We start from the raw sequence: 12,622 nt of genomic DNA, 5'->3' as shown, positions 1-12,622 counted from the left end.
AATGGATGTAGTGAGTGTAATGGTCTCAAGACTTCTGTTTTAATTATAGGGAAGATATACTGATGGGATGCATGTCTGCATTTTACAAGATAAGGCAGATATGTGGGATTGAACCTTTGAATAACGGTGAGTGAAATCACTGAATGAGTATTGTGTTTTTATAATAGAGGGCATCAAACTTGGTTTAAGTGATGGGAAAACATGTCAAGAAGGAGATCTATATAAAACTAAAGGGATAAAAAGAACATGCATGTTATAGGGGCGTCATGGTTTATTAGAGGGGTGGCATTGTATATAGGACAAAAAGGGTCATTACATGATAATTCAAGTGTCCCTCATTCAAAAAAACTGGAAATGACAAATTAATCCTCATAATTGATAACCTAGTTTAGTGATGATAATCAAGTTAAATGTTAATGATTAATTTCACTTATATTAACTCAAAATCAAAACCAAAATCAGATTTTAGAGTTAAAAAAAAAAGTTTAGAGGAGAAGGTCAATCTTAATCAATTGAAGAAATTAACCAACAAAATGAAGAACTAGGACCTGAAAATGATCAGGTATACTTCTTCTAAATTAGTCCCAACTAGCTTTTTGTTGCTCAAAGTTATTTAAAGTACGTATAAAATTCAATTTTTTACATTTTCAGAGCTTAATTACGATTGGAATTTTGCTCATAACCAACCGTAAATCTAAGTTACGGTTCGTAAAAGATGAACTACCAACCGTAACTGGTTAAATTTAAAGAAAACCCAATCGTAAAACCAGTTACGGTTGGTAACTAAATGCTTGATACGAATCGTAACTGAGTTACGCTTGGTAACCAAATGCTCGATACGTATCGTAACTGAGTTACGGTTCGTAAACTAAAATGGTTACCAACCGTAACTGAAGAAAATTCTCAGATATAAGAACATACGGTTGGTAACTGAACTATTACCAACGGTAACAACACCAAAATCTCCAGTTACGGTTCGTAATTGAGTTAAAATCAACCGTAACTCACATAAACCTAGAAATTTCAATTTTCATCTAAAACCCTAATTTTTGATAGAAATTAAACTTAAATTGAACAAAATAAACCAGCTCGTAACTGGGTTTTCAAAACATACCTCATATAAGTCATTACACTACACTTGATTAATTTTCGAATCGTCGATTAATCGAAGACGATGAAATTTTGAGTTTTAATGGAGGTTACAGTTGATGGGAGGAGGAGAAGAGAAGAATAAAGAAAACAAATTTTTGATTTAGTTTTGATTTAGGTTAAAAAATAGGGAGGGTAATCTAGTCAATTTAAACCCCTTATAGGACATCCCCTAACCAACTAGAGGGACATTACTATCACACTGTCGCCCTTCTAATAAACCATGCCACCCCTGTAACAGGCTTGAAAAAGAAAGCGTTAAAAAAGTTTTATGGGCATATAGTCAAAGGATAAATATCCAAGCCATCTCCTACGACAAATTCATTTACTTTATTGTGTAAATTTCTTGATTTGGTAAGAATAATTGCAAGCGTTCAACCCGACGCAAACATGTTTGATCACGTAGGCTCAAAGTATGCATTAATTTACTTTCTCTGAACAAAGTATGTATGTTCGACCTTTTAACTTGACTATATTTTTGAAAGTACGTATTCGTGACATAAGAAATAACCCGTGAAGTAGTCAAATATCAGCTTATCGAGATGGATGCCATCTTTTTCATTGATTTAAAAAAAAGGAAACATATGTATTTTGTTTTTTTGTATTATTATGATTCAGCTAAAAGGTGCTTCCTGTAACACCCCGAGTTCCGGAATAGGATCAAACCCATATATAGATCCGAACTCGAAGCGTTACTGGTCGGAAAAAAAAGATTTATGCATATAATTCTTATAATTTCTTTATTACAACAAACGTAACTTAACATTTCTAACATTAGTTTAAACATATAAATTATTTAATCATCTTTAACAACATTTTCAACGAACATATTATTTCAAATTACATTTCAAACATTTACAAGAAAACAACGCAGTCACTAAGCTATACATTCCTAGCTTCCGCTGCGCAACTCTAACAAATCTGCAAGGATGTCAATTGGGGTGAGATTACAGCTCAGTAGAATGCATTCACAATCTCAAACATGATGTTATTTTAATTATTGTAGAAAAAGTGGTAATAAGATTCGTTCAACTCGAACTTGTGAAGGGTTTTCGAAAATTAAATAAAGTTGTTTCAAAGATAATAAGAAAATACCGAGACCCTGGATTCCACCATTAACCAATTAAGTGATAAATTCTAATCAATATTCATGCAATTATTTCTTTTAAAGTGATCTAATATTTTGCCTCTAATAGATTTTTGAAGTAATAGTTGTAATCACAAAGCATGAAACATCAAAAGTTTTAGAACCAAGCATGCTCCATCAAAACGATTCACAACTACTCAATAAAAATCAATTTTCTATAACCACTCTATGCAAATAATCATGTAAAATAATTGCAATAAATAATTAAATAGAATTTACCACTTTTAATGGAACAATGGCTTCCTCCGTTGCCTCAGCTAAGGGGTTTAGCTCCTCGTATTAATTCACTTGCTCAAAATATATGTTTATAGCTCAAAAAGTGTTTACAAGAGGTGAAACAGTAAAACAGAAAAATTGCAACAGAAATAACTGTTGCAAAGGCGTTGTTCAATTGTTACAGTGAAAGAAAAGGAGACAGTTCAGCTGTTACAGAGGAGTGATGTTGCGAATTTGAGACGTTGTCATCCTTGCAACGTTTGTTCTTCAGCAGCAGCAGAAACACGTAAGTTCCTGCAACTCGATCTTCTCAGCTCTGTAGTGCTCTAAACTACACCAAACTCTTCGTCACCCTTCTTGGGACCCTAAGAAACCTATTTATACATCAAAGGACGATTAAATCTCTCCCAAATCGCTTCGAAATCTCTTCTTTCCTTCCTTGGCAGTCACGGCAATAATCTCTTCCCTAATTCGTTTCACGCGTTTCTGAGCTCTACCAATTATATCAAACTCTTCCTTAGATAGAATATGTATCTTTGGAACGAATTTCTTGCCTTTAATCTCTCTGAATATCCAAAAACAAACCCAACAGGACCGTGTTTCCTTATTCACCTCTGTTTCCCTTTTCCGGCCATTCCAGCCCAATTCGATCGATCCAATTGCTTCTAGTAAACTTGTCTATCCATGAGAAGTCCAGCCCAATCGATTTCCAGTGTTGAATCTCCCTGAAACAGCTCCAAAAATCGAGTCCAAATTTGCCAGGCGTGAACTCATTTTTTTCCCGCCAATTTTCTAATTTGAAACGTGAAGAAGGAATTCCCCCTATCCAATTCAGGTGTCCCTTTAGCACATGCCTAGAAACGGGTTACCTCTTATCCAAAGCGAGAGTCCGAATAGCAAAAGTCCTCCCAGGTGCCTTTAACAACTTTTCGAGCCAATTTCACCGCAAAAGCTTATTTCTCCAAAAATACCTACAGGGACATAAAAAGCCATAATAAATATAAAATCGAGCACTAATAATATATACAATTGAGATTATATAAGACACAAAAATGTTCCTATCAAATACCCCCAAACTTATTATTTGCTAGTCCTCGAGCAAATCAAATAGAAAATAAAATCCTAACTCACTGTCGCTGGCATCGTCGATTGCGTTTAGCGTATGCAATAAGCCTTTAAACCCCTAGGTGGCCCTAGTGGTCGAGTTATAGTCTCGGGAGGGCTTACAAGAGATATACCCACAAAACCTTTACTCCAGACCTTAGCTATCTATGCAGAACCTTGGAAGGAACTAAAGAATCTCCTTGGTTGGCATACTTATTGACTATAGGAAGAAGTACCCTGATGCGAAATTCCAATTGATGTACACGAGTTTTCACTCAAGCATACTAAAATTCAGATAAAGTGACAGAGCTCTACTCAGATAGTCGCACTATGGACATCAATATCCGGAGTCAAAACTAATCACATGGATAGATCAAGAAGATGGATATAGAAAAACATAGATGGTTTTGATGTTTACTAAGTGAACGTCGTTTCCCATATCTGTCTGAAGGCCTCCGCCAAAATGAACCTATCCTAATGGATTGAGATATTAGTCTGACTAATATCAACACACTGGCATATACAAGGGTACCAGTGGTCGATAACCTAACTCTAGGTCAACACAACTGGCATATACAAGGGTACCAGTGGTCGACTTTATTGAATTTATTCCTTTTGGTCAAATGGTCTGGTCTCAATATTTTCTCTTTTTTTCTTTTTTTTTTCATCTTTTTTTCCAACTCTTTGGTAACTACCATTTTTTTTTCATTTTTTTTTCTCTTTTTCTTTTTCAACTTTTTTTTTATGGTATCTCAATCACTCTAATTCACCCTAGCATTGGTAACAACTTGAATCGTGAGCCCCACCTAATCACTTAGAGTACATAGTTTAAAAACAAAATAAAATAAAAATAGAAGTGAAAAGGACTCAACGAGATATGGTGAAACTATCATGTTATTTCTAACACCTGAGCTCTGTGCTTTTATGAATAGACTCTTTGGATGTTTCCATCTAATCAGATTGGTTCCTCAACTCCTACAACCAAAATGCTTCCATCCACTTAGATTGGTTAGTGCCATCCTTAATAAACATAAATTTCTAGGCTCTGGAGTTTATTAATGCAACTAAAAAGTTTCTCCCATACCCCCAAACTTAAATCTAACATTGTCCTCAATGTTCTAAAGATGAAATTAAAAGCATGAACAAGGAGAAACGGTTACTATTTGAAGCAAAAGAGTTAAGGAAGGATATTACCGTGTTGCATGAGATTGGGTTACCTCCCAAGAAGTTCTAAGTTTAAAGTCTTCAGCCAGACATCAAGTTTCATAAAATGGCTAGTTACCTTTCAAATCATATATCAGTAGTCGAAATAATTGTGGGTCATCAAAACCAAATAAAACTGCCACTAATATGAAACAATTGCACAGGATCAGAAAAAATAACATAAGGAGCATAACCTCATTGAAAGTTTCTTGCAAGACAACTGGATTGGGCTTCATATGAGTGTCTTAAAAAATAGATTCATCCAAAAAACGGGACTTTAATAGCTGGATTTCCTCCTGGATAATATCAGGAGGATCGGGTTGAGGAGTCTGAATAGACTCAAGTGATACCTCACATGCAGTAGGCTCGAGTCCCAAGTTAGGGACTTCTATCTGACGAGCACTACCCCCAAACTTAGAATTTTGGGTGTCTCTAAATAGACTAGTCAAAATATTCCTAACTTCTAGACCATCAGGTTCCTGAAAAAGGTCAATTGCTTTCTCTGAATTATAATGGGGTGGTTCATTCTCTAAATTCTTTTGAGGTATACTAGATGTAGGACTTATATGTTTCATATCCTGTATGGTCAACCCTAGAGTTTCTTTATTGTCTTGAAGCACGATTTCTGGCCTGCTGTCCTGATTGGATGTTATAATCACAGGCAAAGTCTTAGATGGCCCTAAGAATGCAGATTTAGGGTCCAACTTAGGAGGCTCTTCTAAACAAGGGATTAAGGTAGACTCAAAAGCTTGTAATGGTTCGAACCTAGCTTTCCATTTATCAGTATCTAACATAGGAATAGAATCCAACATAGCATTCACTTGTTCAATGTTGCTATCTTCGTCGAAATCCATGTTAAAGTGGGCTAGACAACTCTCTAATGGATCTTCCGATGCGATATTTGGTAATGACTCCTGAAATAAGGTTCCTATCATGTTTACCTCTTCAATGCACGTGTCATCTAGCTCATAATGTAGCTTATTGACATTAAAAATATTTAACTCAATAGTCATATTACCAAAAGATAGATTCATTATACCATTTCGACAGTTTATAATCGCATTAGACGTATCTAAAAATGGGCGACCTAAAATCACAGGTATCTGGTTCTCTGGGTCAGGGACAGGTTGGGTATCTAAGACCACGAAATCCACAGGATAAATAAACTTGTCGACCTCAATAAGAACATCCTCGATAACTCCTCGAGGAATTTTGACAGACCTATCAGCTAACTGCAGTGTTATATGAGTAGGTTTCATTTCACCAAGACCTAGCTGTAAGTACACATGGTACGGCAGTAAGTTCACACTGGCTCCTAAGTCAAGTAAATCTCTTTCTACCCGGTGTTTACCTATTGTGCAAGCAATGGTTGGGGAACCTGGGTCTTTGTACTTTGGAGTGGTAGTGTTCTAAATGATTGAACTTACATGACTAGCTAAACAGGCTTTCTTATGGATGCTAAGTTTTCGCTTTCGCGTACGCATATCCTTAAGGAACTTGGCATAAGCAGGAATTTGCCTAATTGCATCTAATAAAGGAAGGTTTATGGTAACTTGCTTAAAAACCTCCAATATGTCATTAAAGTTCGATTCCTTCTTTGTTGGTGATAACAGCTGGGGAAATGGGGCTCTAGGCACAGGATCAGACCTCTCAGGAACCGAGTCAGCATCATTGGAAATTTTATCAGTCCCCTCAGTTAGCGGTCCTGAGGGATGAGATCCTGAGGGGTGAACTATAGTATGTTCACTATCGGGCATGTTTACCTGATTGTCTACTACTCTACCACTCCTGAGGATTCTAATAGCATTCAACTGATTCGATGGTTGTGCACCTACTTCATGAGATCCTCTAGGGTTGGGTTGAGTTTGACTAGGAAACTTACCTCTTTCTCTTAAAGACTCATTTATATGACTAACCTGGGTTTTCAACTCGGAAATAGCCTGAGAGTTAGCCTGACCTATTCTCTTATTTTCTTTTATACCTTGAGCAACAGATTGCTGAAACTGCATAGTGTTACGAGTTAACAAATCAAGAGACTCTTTTAAACTCATAATCTTCTTATCCGGAGGGTTCTGAAACTGTGTCGGGGCTGAAGGATTCTTAGTATAGCCAAAATCTGGGGGAGCTTGAGAGTTACTAGACTGACCTTGATTCTGGCCCTTAGACCATGAAAGGTTGGGATGGTTTCTCCAGCCAGGATTATAGGTTTCTGAATATGGGTCAAACTTCTGACGGTTATCAAACCTAGTGTTATTATAGAGAGCATTGGCTTGCTGTTCAACAGTATTGCCTTCCCAAAAAGGCTCTATTCTACCACTAGTATGACCCACTTCTAAAGCTTCTAACCTTTTTGCTATAGCAGCAATTTTTGCATCTGATTCGTAGTTTTCTTCTACCCTATTAACGTTTCCTCTGCCTAGAAGAATTGTTTTCTGGGGTACCCTATTACTTTCCCATTGTTGGGTCTTTTCGGCAATTTCATGCAAGTATGTCATCGCATTATCAGCTGTTTGGTTTTCAAACCCACCTGTACACATGGACTCTACTGTAGTTGTGGTGGGATAATCTAAACCCTCATAAAGGATCTGAACTAACCTAACCTTTTCTAAACCATGATGAGGACATTGGGCTAATAAATCATTGAACCTTTCCAAATACCTATACAAAGATTCTCCCTCCTGTTGTGTAAACGTGCAGATTTGCGTCCTAATAGACGAGGTTTTGTGCCTAGGGGAAAACTTGTTCAAAAGGGCGGATGTAAGTTGTTCATAGGTTTCAATTGATTCGGAAGCCAAACTATACAACCACGACTTGGCTTTATCTTTTAAGGAAAAGGGGAATAACCTGAGTTTTAAAGCATCATCATCAAGGTTTCTAATTTTCAGGGTACTACAAATTTCCTCAAAGTCCCTAACATGGAAATATGGGTTTTCATTTTCTTTTCCTAAAAAGATTGGGAGCAACTGTAAGGTTCCAGGCTTAAGTTCATAATTTGCTTCAGTTTCAGGTAACTTGATACACGAGGGACGAGTAGTCCTAGTAGGATTCAACAAGGCTTTCAAAGTTGCCATTTCTGGCGCTATTGGACTATCAGGGATTTTCTCTTCAAACGAACGTTCAAAAACGGAATCTTCACGAATCGGACTCTCTAAATTGAGGTAATCAAGACGCTTAGAACTACTAGGTTTCTCTTTAACAAATCTACCTAGGGCGTCTCTTTTACGTTCAGGCATGCAACAGAATAAGGAAGGGAATTTTATGCAAACACAAAACAAGGATGACTCAACCAAATCAAACCTAAATTTCTAGCAAACAAAAAGCATGATGGCTCCACTTAGATTGTCACTAGACCGGCTTCTATTCTTTCAAAAAGGAACTCGTTACAATCTGAGCAAACCCCTCTGGAATCATTCCGAGTCAAAGTAAGTTGAATAAAGGCGAGGGAAGCTCAGTGGAGCTTTGATACCCAAGGCCTCACCAGTTACAAGGCGGCGCAGTCACACATTCAACTCACAGAAACCGTCAAGAACTTCGAAGTATGCTCAAAAGAGTAACCAATATTCTTCGAACGACTTTCCTATTAAGCTCGTTACCCTATAGGTCTCGTTATAGTCAAAATTTTAGGCTTAGGTTCGCGTTTGGTTTCGTGTTCCTAAGGCGGGCAAGAAGAGAACGGTGATGAAATCCGAACCCTTATCTTGTATGGACAGTCCTTGCCCTTTTCTAGGAATTAAAATCAACCGTATTCAAGTCTTCAGCATATGTTCACCTTAAGGAATACAGTAAACCCGCTGACAGGGGATTCGCGGGTATTTCGAAAAACTTACCTCCCGTACCAGACGGGCGAAGAACCGCTGAAGTCGACTCGGGCCACAACTCCTATGTTATGTACGAACCCGAGGGGCCGAGGTGATATCGTAATCACCGTCCTTCCCTGCACACAGTTTGTATTTAAACCAACCCTTCCTTAGGGTTTAAAAATAATAATGTCCAAAGTCCAATGTCCAAGTGTCCAAAAAGAAAAGAAAAAATTACAAAAATAGCAAACCCTAATACAGTTCTCTCTCTCTTTTTTTTTTAATAAAGAAAAATAAACAAACCCTAAAAAAAATATATCTAAAAAGAAATTGTCTTCTTTTCCGTTCTTTTCGCTTTAATATTTTGCTCTAAGTCTTTATGCTTTAAGTTCCAGTCTTTACGAAATCACCAAACTCCTTGGCTCAATTCGCTTTATGATCCAAAACCTGTAGACAAAAGACAAATACCCAAAAACGTAAAAAAGAACAAAAATAATAAAAACCTAAAAAATAAAAAATAAAAGAAAACTAAGTCTAAAAACCCTAAAAGCAAATCCGCGTCGGCGGTGCCAAAAATTGATGTTATTTTAATTGTTGTAGAAAAAGTGGTAATAAGATTCGTTCAACTCGAACTTGTGAAGGGTTTTCGAAAATTAAATAAAGTTGTTTCAAAGATAATAAGAAAATACCGAGACCCTGGATTCCACCATTAACCAATTAAGTGATAAATTCTAATCAATATTCATGCAATTCTTTTAAAGTGATCTAATATTTTGCCTGTAATAGATTTTTGAAGTAATAGTTGTAATCACAAAGCATGAAACATCAAAAGTTTTAGAACCAAGCATGCTCCATCAAAACGATTCACAACTACTCAATAAAAATCAATTTTCTATAACCACTCTATGCAAATAATCATGTAAAATAATTGCAATAAATAATTAAATAGAATTTACCACTTTTAATGGAACAATGGCTTCCTCCGTTGCCTCGGCTAAGGGGTTTAGCTCCTCGTATTAATTCACTTGCTCAAAATATATGTTTATAGCTCAAAAAGTGTTTACAAGAGGTGAAACAATTAAACAGAAAAATTGCAACAGAAATAACTGTTGCAAAGGTGTTGTTCAATTGTTACAGTGAAAGAAAAGGAGACAGTTCAGCTGTTACAGAGGAGTGATGTTGCGATTTGAGACGTTGTTCATCCTTGCAACGTTTGTTCTTCAGCAGCAGCAGAAACACGTAAATTCCTGCAACTCGATCTTCTCAGCTCTGTAGTGCTCTAAGCTACACCAAACTCTTCGTCACCCTTCTTGGGACCCTAAGAAACCTATTTATACATCAAAGGACGATTAAATCTCTCCCAAATCGCTTCGAAATCTCTTCTTTCCTTCCTTGGCAGTCACGATAATAATCTCTTTCCTAATTCGTTTCACGCGTTTCTGAGCTCTCCCAATTATATCAAACTCTTCCTTAGATAGAATATGCATATTTGGAACGAATTTCTTGCCTTTAATCTCTCTGAATATCCAAAAACAAACCCAACAGGACCGTGTTTCCTTATTCACCTCTGTTTCCCTTTTCCGGCCATTCCAGCCCAATTCGATCGATCCAATTGCTTCTAGTAAACTTTTCTAGCCATGAGAAGTCCAACCCAATCGATTTCCAGTGTTGAATCTCCCTGAAACAGCTCCAAAGATCGAGTTCAAATTTGCCAGGCGTGAACTCATTTTTTTCCCGCCAATTTTCTAATTTGAAACGTGAAGAAGGAATACCCCCTATTCAATTCAGGTGTCCCTTTAGCACATGCCTAGAAATGGGTTACCCCTTATCCAAAGCGAGAGTCCGAATAGCAAAAGTCCTCCCAGGTGCCTTTAACAACTTTTCGAGCCAATTTCGCCGCAAAAGCTTATTTCTCCAAAAAAGCCTACAGGGACATAAAAATCCATAATAAATATAAAACCGACCACTAATAATATATACAATTGAGATTATATAAGACACAAAAATGTGCCTATCAATATAACTCTTATAATTTCTTTATTACAACAAACGTAATTTAACATTTCTAACATTAGTTTAAATATATAAATTCTTTAATCATCTTTAACAACATTTTCAACGAACATATTATTTTAAATTACATTTCAAACATTTACAAGAAAACAACGCAGTCACTAAGCTACACATTCCTAGCTACCGCTGCGCAACTCTAACAAATCTGCAAGGATGTCAATTGGGGTGAGATGACAGCTCAGTAGAATGCATTCCCAATCTCAAACATGCATAACAATATCAATGAGCATATAACATGGGTATAAAACAAGATTACGAGCGATCAATTATAATATATCGAACCAACAAGATTACAACACAAGTATTATTTTCAATAAATCATTTCGTTCATCTATTCAATCATGAATTCATAGTACCAATATTATTTATGACAAATCATCTCATTAAGATTTTAAACATGCGTTCACGACATCAATAGTATTTACCATTAACGTTTTCAAAAGTTCATCCATTTGAGTTTCAACACATCGGTTCATAACACGAATAATATTTTAACATTTCATTCAATTAGACTTCACACACGTATTCATAACACCAATTATGTTTCCAACAAATCATTTTTCAACACATGATTCACAAATTAATATTTCACCAACACACCAAGAGTTCACAATATTTACAGTATTATCAACAAATCATTTATCGAATCATCCATTTAGGATTCAACTTATCAATTCACAACAACAATATTGTTTTTAACAATTCATTCATTTGAATTTCACAAATAATTTCTTAACACCGGTTATGTTTCCAACAACGCATTTAATTTAGATACCAAGCACATTATTCCCATATTCATAAGTCACCTCAAACTATGAGTTTGCAATACCAAAGTAATTGTTAACAAGTCATTCATCAGTGATTCAACACATCTATTGACTTATTAATATAGTCACAGACAGACCATGAGTTCACGGTACGAAAACCTTGGTTTGTACACCCACCTATCGTTTATCGGCACAGACAGCCTCCATCGATGGTCAAGAACAAAAGTTCTTATGGGGATCATACCCATCTACTCTCGGGGATCATTACCCGTTTTATTCATAGTACGAAAACCTTGGTTCGTACACCACCTATCGTTTACCGGCACGAACAGCCGTCATCGATGGTCGGGAACACAAGCTCCCATGGGGATCATTACCCATTTAACTCTCGGGGATAATTACCCGCCGTTAGCATGAAACATGTTCCATATAACGGTAAAACATGAAATCGTTTCCTTTTATAAATCATTTCCACAAACAACACAAGCAACCATGGCTTAACAACATGAATTTCTTTCAAGCATTTATGCAAACAAGTTAACTGCAACCATATTATATTATATATTTTATGGTGATAACTTTATCTGATTATCCTCAAATTTTACAGGAACATTATTGACACATTCGTATACAACATAACCAAAATTCACACCAAACCAACAGTTCAAACAAAATATATTAGTTTACAATGGAATGCTAAAAACTGGGCAGATTATACGTTATTACCAAATAATTCACCATAAATTCATATTAATCTCAAATTAAGCAAACCCAAAGCATAATGAAAGATAAGAAACTTATCTACAACTTTTGTTTAGACCTCAAATTATTTTAACATCATTAAGACTTCCTAAGAACATCAAAACAACAGCAAAACGATACTGTCCAGCATTTTCATAAACTATCATCCAAATTAAAAGAAACTTTCAACTGTGGATTTACATTGGAAAATTCTCAAAATTTAACTAGAGATACCCACTTATGTTATCTACCAATAACCAAAGTTTCGGATCATCAATAAGATTCATAAAATTATACATATAAATTTCAGAACCCTAATTAAATAAGATTAAACAAATATAAAATCAAAGTATACCAAAGAAAAACACAAAGAAAAAGGGATTAAACATTCTACCTCTCAATTGTTACAAACTCCTCTTGATTTC

General features: G+C 36.0%; 1 pseudogene; it reads left to right on the top strand.

Annotated features, from left to right (window-relative positions):
• The first annotated feature begins 7,426 nt into the window (after nucleotides 1–7,426).
• Nucleotides 7,427–7,526, top strand: LOC113362380 (annotated as a pseudogene).
• The last annotated feature ends 5,096 nt before the right edge of the window (nucleotides 7,527–12,622 follow it).

This window comes from Papaver somniferum, chromosome 3, assembly GCF_003573695.1.
Source record: "Papaver somniferum cultivar HN1 chromosome 3, ASM357369v1, whole genome shotgun sequence".
Classification (NCBI taxonomy): Eukaryota; Viridiplantae; Streptophyta; class Magnoliopsida; order Ranunculales; family Papaveraceae; genus Papaver; species Papaver somniferum.
This window is presented reverse-complemented; position numbering and strand designations above follow the sequence as displayed.